At 44.4% G+C, this 7,623-nt stretch overlaps 2 non-coding genes across 2 annotated transcripts; one reads left to right on the top strand and one right to left on the bottom strand.

The window, feature by feature from the left end:
- Positions 1-267: 267 nt before the first annotated feature.
- TRNAA-UGC (transfer RNA alanine (anticodon UGC)) lies at positions 268-339 on the bottom strand. Its single transcript has one exon. It is a non-coding gene; the product is annotated as a tRNA-Ala (tRNA).
- A 6,621-nt stretch (positions 340-6,960) lies between these two features.
- Positions 6,961-7,032, top strand: TRNAA-UGC (transfer RNA alanine (anticodon UGC)). The gene has a single exon. It is a non-coding gene; the product is annotated as a tRNA-Ala (tRNA).
- Positions 7,033-7,623: the final 591 nt, after the last annotated feature.

Here is a 7,623-nt window from a genome sequence, read left to right as displayed (position 1 = left end):
ACAGAGGCGGACACCATGACCATTACGTTGCATTTTATGATATTTTTGGTGTGTTTCCTTCTTTTCGCAAAAGCAGGTTTTCTTGCCTTGTTCCTATTAATATGACGGCTAACTGTTGTATAACTTTAGACGAAAAGCGTCCGTACACAATTTCTACTACGCTTTGTCTTCGCAGTCTTAAAGGCAATGAATGTTCACATTTATAACTTACAGCATTTTGTCTAGACAGAGCAGTGCAATTTTTTAAAACACAAATATTGAAGATATTAGAGATGGCGGGGATCGAACCCGGGGCCTTTCACATGCAAAGCGAACGCTCTACCACTGAGCTACATCCCCCTGGCTTCAGAGCAATGTCAGTTAGGTATCATTAATGATCTATGCTGACCACGTGGCAGTTATTATTTTTAGTATTTCGCCATCTTCGGGTTCTCGGGTACATACTGAGATTCCGGTCCCGAAGATCCTGAGTTCAATTTGAAGACTGGAACGAGGCTATGCTGTGTAATGATGACAATAATTAGACGCTTCTTTGCAGTCGGTAACAAAGCTGTATACACATATTGGTGTTCTGTGGTATACACTGGGACCACGACAATTGCTCATTTTCAGCACTTACGATAGAAGCAGAATTTCCCCCTACGTTATTATCAAGCTGTAGTTATTTATGCACTAGAAAGCCTGCTTTAGGCTGCCTAAACGGCATTAAATATGTTAAATAATATACTAAAATTAGGTAGTTACTTACAAAATGTGTATACACTTTCTTCTCCTTCTTCTTGCAGCTTAACACACCCTATGTGTGGGTCGCAGATGCGAACAGTGAAGCTCATAAAAACTTGGTCATGTTTTACCTTCATGTGCCCTTCCCGCCGCCTCTGTGGTGTAGTGGTTTGTGTGATTAGCTGCCACCCACGAAGGCCGGGGTTCGATTCCCGGCTCTGCCACAAAAAAATAATTGAAAAGTGGTATGAGGGCTGGAACGGGGTCGATTCCCGCCTCAGCCATCCTGGAAGTGGTTTTCTGTGGTTTCCCACTTCTCCTCCAGGCAAATGCCGGGATAGTACCTAACTTAGGCCACGGCCGCTTCTGTCCCTCTCCCTTGTCTATCCCTTCCAATCTTCCCATCCTCCGACAAGGCCCCTGTTCAGCATAGCACGTGAGGCCGCCTGGGGGAGGTACTGGTCATTTTCCCCAGTTGTATCCCCCGACCCAATGTCTCACGCTCCAGGACACTGCCCTTGAGGTAGTAGAGGTGAGATCACTCGCTGAGTCCGAGGGAAAAACCAACCCTGGAGAGTAAGCAGATTAATAACAATAATAATAATAATAATAAATAATAATAATTGTTACGGGGTTACCCGTGGACGCAGAGGTGAAAGAAGGTGCCGGGGTGAACGGGTCTAACTACAAAGTCAAGAATGGAATTTAAAACTTCAACAAAGGTGTTTTGTTTTTGTTTTTTTGTTTTTTTTTAGAATCTCAAACTTAACAATCTTTCACTAAGTGAACACAATAATATATCAGGTACAATGACAAACTAGAAACAAGACAAGAAAGATCCCAATTTTAGTGATTTTTACACTCTTGGGCTACAAGCCCCTAGTTTTACAATTTTGAGCTCCTAGCTCAATTTTACCAAAGCACAAAGTTTCATGCAAGGGCAGAAAATCCCCAATACATGGAGCACTAGCTCCAACAATGACAATGTCAGGCCTCCCAGAGGCACTATTACAACACTTGAAAAAGAGCTAACGTGCTCTCAGTTCTCAATCCTACTCAAGGCAACTCCAACAGTATCTTATACCTTTTGGCCTTCCATGGCCAAACTTACAATGGAAACAGGGGTATCTCGTACCCAACCTAGTGGGCCTTCAATGGAACACGAATAATGCTTAAATAAATGGCCCGAAACACCAAATAGAATGGAGGCGTGTATTTTCACTCTTAAACATGCATTCTTAAAACCTAAAAGGCACTAGGCCGATGAAACAGGGGCAATTCCCAAACTATGGAGGTGACCCGTATAAGAAAGAAATTTAAAACATTAAGGAAGAGAAGAAAATCAGTTACCAAACCGTAGTCGCCTCAAACCAAAATGAAGGGGAACTCGAGAGGGTGCATCACTCTCTATCCCCAAATTACGGTTACAGATTTTATGAAGTTTTTACATAAGCCGGCAGAAAATTACATTTTTAGAAAAGTAGGTTACATGGTAAAAGTTTCGGACCTTTCCTGCGAGTTAAACTGCTGAGCTAGCAAGAAATAAAGATGTTAAACGGCCATTACCTTGCTGAAAACCTGCTGCCTGATGAAAGAGGCACCTCCTGCCTCCTGCTTTACATACACACACTTAGTTAGATGTTGCTCAAGTGGCCAAGAGCCGTGAAAATCCGCAGTTTATAAACCCTCGGGGAAAGTTCGAGACCTTTCATGAATAATCAAGACACACCCACAGAATTTTATTGGAGGATACAAAATTTACACTCAAAATCGAAGAAGAAATACGTGATTGGTTGGAAATTAATTACAGAAATTCTTGATTGGTTAAATTCAAAAAACAGGCGGAAAGAAAGGACAAATATTGCCAACCCAAAAATTAATGACCGAAATTTAGTAAAGGAAAAACTTATGAATACAACATTTCTTCAAAAAAGTTCCTTCACATCGCACCAGGATGCATGATCATAGTTTTTTTGTAGTGACCTCTCTGAGAATGTCCAAATTTCTTGATGAACGGAAAACAAAAACAAGTTGAAATTCACACAGTACAGGCAACTTCATAATCACCAAATTACGGTAGTGACATCTTCAGAAGAAACGTTTAAATAGGTCTAGTTTCAAGTTCAGTTTTTCTCCTGCAGAGGAGTTTTAATTGGCGCAAGATTTAAATGTGCGGCGTAGAGGTGTACCTCCCGGTACAACAATAATAATAATAATAATAATAATAATAATAATAATAATAATAATAATAATAATAATAATAATAATAATAATAAGAAGAAGAAGAAGAAGAAGAAGAAGAAGAAGAAGAAGAAGTGCTCTTCCCGATGCCAACCCCATGTGGAAATGTAACGATTTTGTGAAAAATGTTAAATATTTTTGATATTGTTGAAAGTGGTCCGGTTCCTTGGCTGAATGGACAGCGCAGAGATCTTCGATTTGGAGGGTCCCGGGTTCGATTCTCGGCCAGGCCTGGGATCTTAGCTGCATTTGATTCCTCCAGCACGGGGGCTCTATGATTGTGGTCGATAGGGTGATTACTGTTTTAAGAGGAAGTACAACAGGGTAGCCATCAACACTAAACAGAGGGAAAAATGCAAGAAGTCCACGACACTTCGAAAAATGAAGGTATCGACCAAAGAAAACAAGGGCCACAAGGGCGTGAAAGTCAAAGACTCCATAGACATTGGAAACTAATAGCGTGTGGTCGGATAAAATAGATGAAAGTGAGGAGCCTGACACAAGTAAACGGCAGAAATGCTAGTACTCAGCTAAAGGCCCCGTGGTCGCTAACCCACGTTCCCAAGTCATTAGCCCCTCGGACCTCTTTCAGTTGCCTCGTACGACTGACAGTGGATACCGGGATTGTTATTCTAAAACAGGGGGGATTCACTTCGGCTAACAACCGTATCGGGTACATGGGTTCCGTTATCAGCCCTACTTAAAATTCCTTGTCATACTGGTCAGTGATAATGGTAAACTCGTGTTCTCATCTCCAGGTGGTGCAGCTCTTTTCAGCCCCCCCCCCCCCCGCCTACGGAGTTGAGCTGCATGTACCATTTCAACCACATACCAGTCCTCAGTGCTCAGCATATTCTATCACCTGCAAACAGACCAATAAAAAAACTGAACTCCTCTGCTACACGGAGAAATATGGATCTATTTAGAGGTCTAACACGTCCAACATTAACATCTTCCAAAAACATGGCTTTCCGTCCACCAAAATAGCAGCCATCTTCCATCCGTTTACCCTCCAGGGTTGGCTTTTCCCTCTGATTCAGCGACGGATCCCACCTCTATCGCCTCAAGGGCAGTGTCCTGGAGCGTAAGACTATGGGTCAGGGGAAGGAGGACCAGTACTTCGTCCAGGCAACCTCCCTGCTATGCTGAACAGGGGAATAGGAAGGGTGGAAGGAATAGACAAGGAAGAGAGGAGGAAGCGGCCGTGGTCTTAAGTTAGGTACCATCCCGGCATTTTCCTGGAGGAGAAGTGGGAAACCACGGAAAAACACCTCGAGGATGCCTGAGGAGGGAATCAAACCCCCACCTCAGCCATCCTGGAAGTGGTTTTCCGTGGTTTCCCATTTCTCCTCCAGGAAAATGCCGGGATGGTACCTAACTTAAGGCCACGACCGCTTCCTCCCCTCTTCCTCGCCTGTCCCTTCCAATCTACCCATCCCACCACAAGGCCCCTGTTCAGCATAGCAGGTGATACTGCCTGGGCGAGGTACTGGTCATTCTCCCCAGTTGTATCCCCGACCCAGAGTCTGAAGCTCCAAGTCACTCCCCTTGAGGTGGTAGAGGTGGGATCCCTCGCTGAGTCTGAGGGAAAAACCGACCCTGGAGGGTTAACAGAAGAAGAAGAAGAAGAAGAAGAAGATACGTTTCAATGGATGCATAACTGCAAGCAGTACATTAGACGGAGGACAGTTCATAATAGAAACTGAAGCTGGCGTACAGCATAATTCTGGTCAGCATAGCTAATTTGTAGTGACTAGTTGGGATCGAAATGATGAGAAGTGGATGTAGCTCAGAGGTAGAGCGTTTGCTTTGCATGTGAAAGTCCCCGGGTTCGATACCCGGTATCTCCAACGTCTTAAAAAAGAAAGTTATGGTAAGGGCATATGATCATAAAACAGGGCCAAGTTCTTATGTGTTTCACTGTTGTAGTAAAGGTGGAAGCAGTATTATACAAACTTTCCGTTCCATTGTGAACTATCCTCCGAGTCCTGTGCATTGTAAGTACGTCTTATGTACTACTTACAGTTACAGTATGCATCCATTGAAACGCTTCCTGCAGGACATAATTACCCTATTGATTTCAACTTTTAGGCTAGTTCGCAATATTATGAAAAGTTGTTCTCCCTGTGTTGATTCATTTAACCTTTCCATCCCATGCCCGAGTTAGCTCGGATGCCAGCATGTCTCCCCGCTGTTCCTAACACAAGTTAACTCGGATTTTTTGCGGTGCGCTTTTCTCAAATGTCGAACTCCCTGTGGGCATGGGCAGTAAAGTTTTATCCCGCCCGTCCTAATAGTCGACTAAAAGGGGACCAACGGGCTCTTAACTTAAGCGCCTTGGTGACCATGGGCTGTTAGCTGAGTTCTGGCATTGATCCACTTACTTGTGCCAGGCTCTTCACTTGCATCTTTTTTATCCGACCGCACGGTGTTAGGTTGCGAGCCCTAGGGATTCTTTCATTTTCACGCCTTCGTGGCCCTTGCTTTCTTTGGCCGGTAACTTCATTTTCGAAGTGTCGGACTCCTAACATTTTCCCATCTGATTAGTGTTGATAGCGAATGGTTGCCCTGTTGTACTTCCTCTTAATCACCACCACCGGTCACAATCATCTAGCCCCCGTGCTAGAGGAATTAACTATATGCGGCTAAGATCCCAAACCGAGAATCGAACCCTGGACACTCTGAATCGAAAATCGCTGCACTGCCCGTTCAGCCAAGGAGCCGGACCACTTCCAACTATAGCAAAACGTCTATTTTTAATAATGTTCAGAAGAGTTTAGATTTTTACATGTGGTTGGCGTCGGGAAGAGCATATGGTCATAAAACAAGGCCAAGTTCTTTTGTGCTTCACTGTTCTCATCCGCGTTCTCACCAGGGTGTAGTAAAGGTGGAAGAAGAATTATACGAATTTTGAAAGTACAGGTACCTAGTTTTAGCATCTATTTTAACATATTGAATACCTGGAGGGTAAAGAGATAAAGAAGAATAAGAATTATAACGTAGGGGAAATTCTGTAGTGGTTAGTGTGAGAGGCCCGGGTTCGATTCCCGGCTCTGCCACGAAATTTGAAAAGTGGTACGAGGGCTGGAACGGGGTCCACTCAGCCTCGGGAGGTCAACTGAGTAGAGGTGGGTTCGATTCCCACCTCAGCCATCCTGGAAGTGGTTTTCCGTGGTTTCCCACTTCTCCTCCAGGCGAATGCCGGGATGGTACCTAACTTAAGGCCACGGCCGCTTCCTTCCCTATCCCTTCCAATCTTCCCATCCCCCCACAAGGACCCTGTTCAGCATAGCAGGTGAGGCAGCCTGGGTGAGGTACTGGTCATTCTCCTCAGTTGTATCCCCCGACCAAGAGTCTGAAGCTCCAGGACACTGCCCTCGAGGCGGTAGAGGTGGGATCCCTCGCTGAGTCCGAGGGAAAACCCGAACCTGGAGGGTAAACAGATGATGATGATGATGACACAGTATAGTCCGCTTCTGTGTTGTAGTGGTTAGTGTGATTAGCTGCCACCCCCAGAGGCCCGGGTTCGATTCCCGGCTCTGTCACGAAATTTGAAAAGTGGTACGAGGGCTGGAACGGGGTCCACTCAGCCTCGCGAGGTCAACTGAGTAGAGGGGGGTTCGATTCCCTCCTCAGCCATCCTGGAAGTGGTTTTCCACTTCTCCTGGTACTTAAGGCCAAGGCCGCTTCCTTCCCTCTTCCTTGTATATACCTTCCAAACTTCCCATCCCCCCACAAGGACCCTGTTCAGCATAGCAGGTGAGGCAGCCTGGGCAAGGTACTGGTCATTCTCCCCAGTTGTATCCCCAGACCCAGAGTCTGAAGCTCCAGGACACTGCCCTTGAGGTGGTAGAGGTGGGATCCCTCGCTGAGTCCGAGGGAAAAACCGATCTTGGAGGGTAAACAGATTACGAACGAACGAACACAGTATAGCATCGCTTATGTCTCATCAGCAAAGGTCATTTATCATACCCAACTGACAACATTCTGCTCGAAGGGGATGTAGCTCAGTGGTAGAGCGTTCGCTTTGCATGTGAAAGGCCCCGGGTTCGATCCCCGGCATCTCCATTATGTTTTAAAAGGATGTGTTAAGAAATTGCACTTCTCTTGTATTTCCTTTGTAGTTTTATATAAAATCAGGGCTGAGAGTTTGATGTATTAATTTGTTATAAATGCTGTTCAGACGAAACTAAACTGAACATTAGTGTAGAGGGCCTTTATTTTACTTTCTTGGGGCAACGCAATTTGTATGTTTTAATGCACTTTAGCTATCTGACACATTCTGTTGTATTTTTCGCAAGAAAATTGGTGATTGTATAGTAGTTCCTCTATAGTCAAGGTTATGGAAGGATATTTCCTGGATTCAAGTTATAAATGTAAACACTCCAGGCTGTCCTGGGCGGAAATCGAATTTTGGTATAAAGGTATACAATAATTAGCTGTCATATTAACAGAAACAAGCAAAGAATCCCTGCCTTTCCGAAAAGAAGTGAACACATCACAAAATGTCATAAAATGCCAATAATGATGAAGATGCTTTGAAGCATAAAATTAAAAATATCTCTCAGTTAGCTTATTTTCTTGTGAAAAAACGAGCAATATTTCCCTGTAATGTTTCTATGAACATAAAGAACCCAGTTTTGATTTGTCCATCAGAAT

Source organism: Anabrus simplex, chromosome 4 (genome assembly GCF_040414725.1).
Source record: "Anabrus simplex isolate iqAnaSimp1 chromosome 4, ASM4041472v1, whole genome shotgun sequence".
Lineage (NCBI taxonomy): Eukaryota > Metazoa > Arthropoda > Insecta > Orthoptera > Tettigoniidae > Anabrus > Anabrus simplex.
This window is presented reverse-complemented; position numbering and strand designations above follow the sequence as displayed.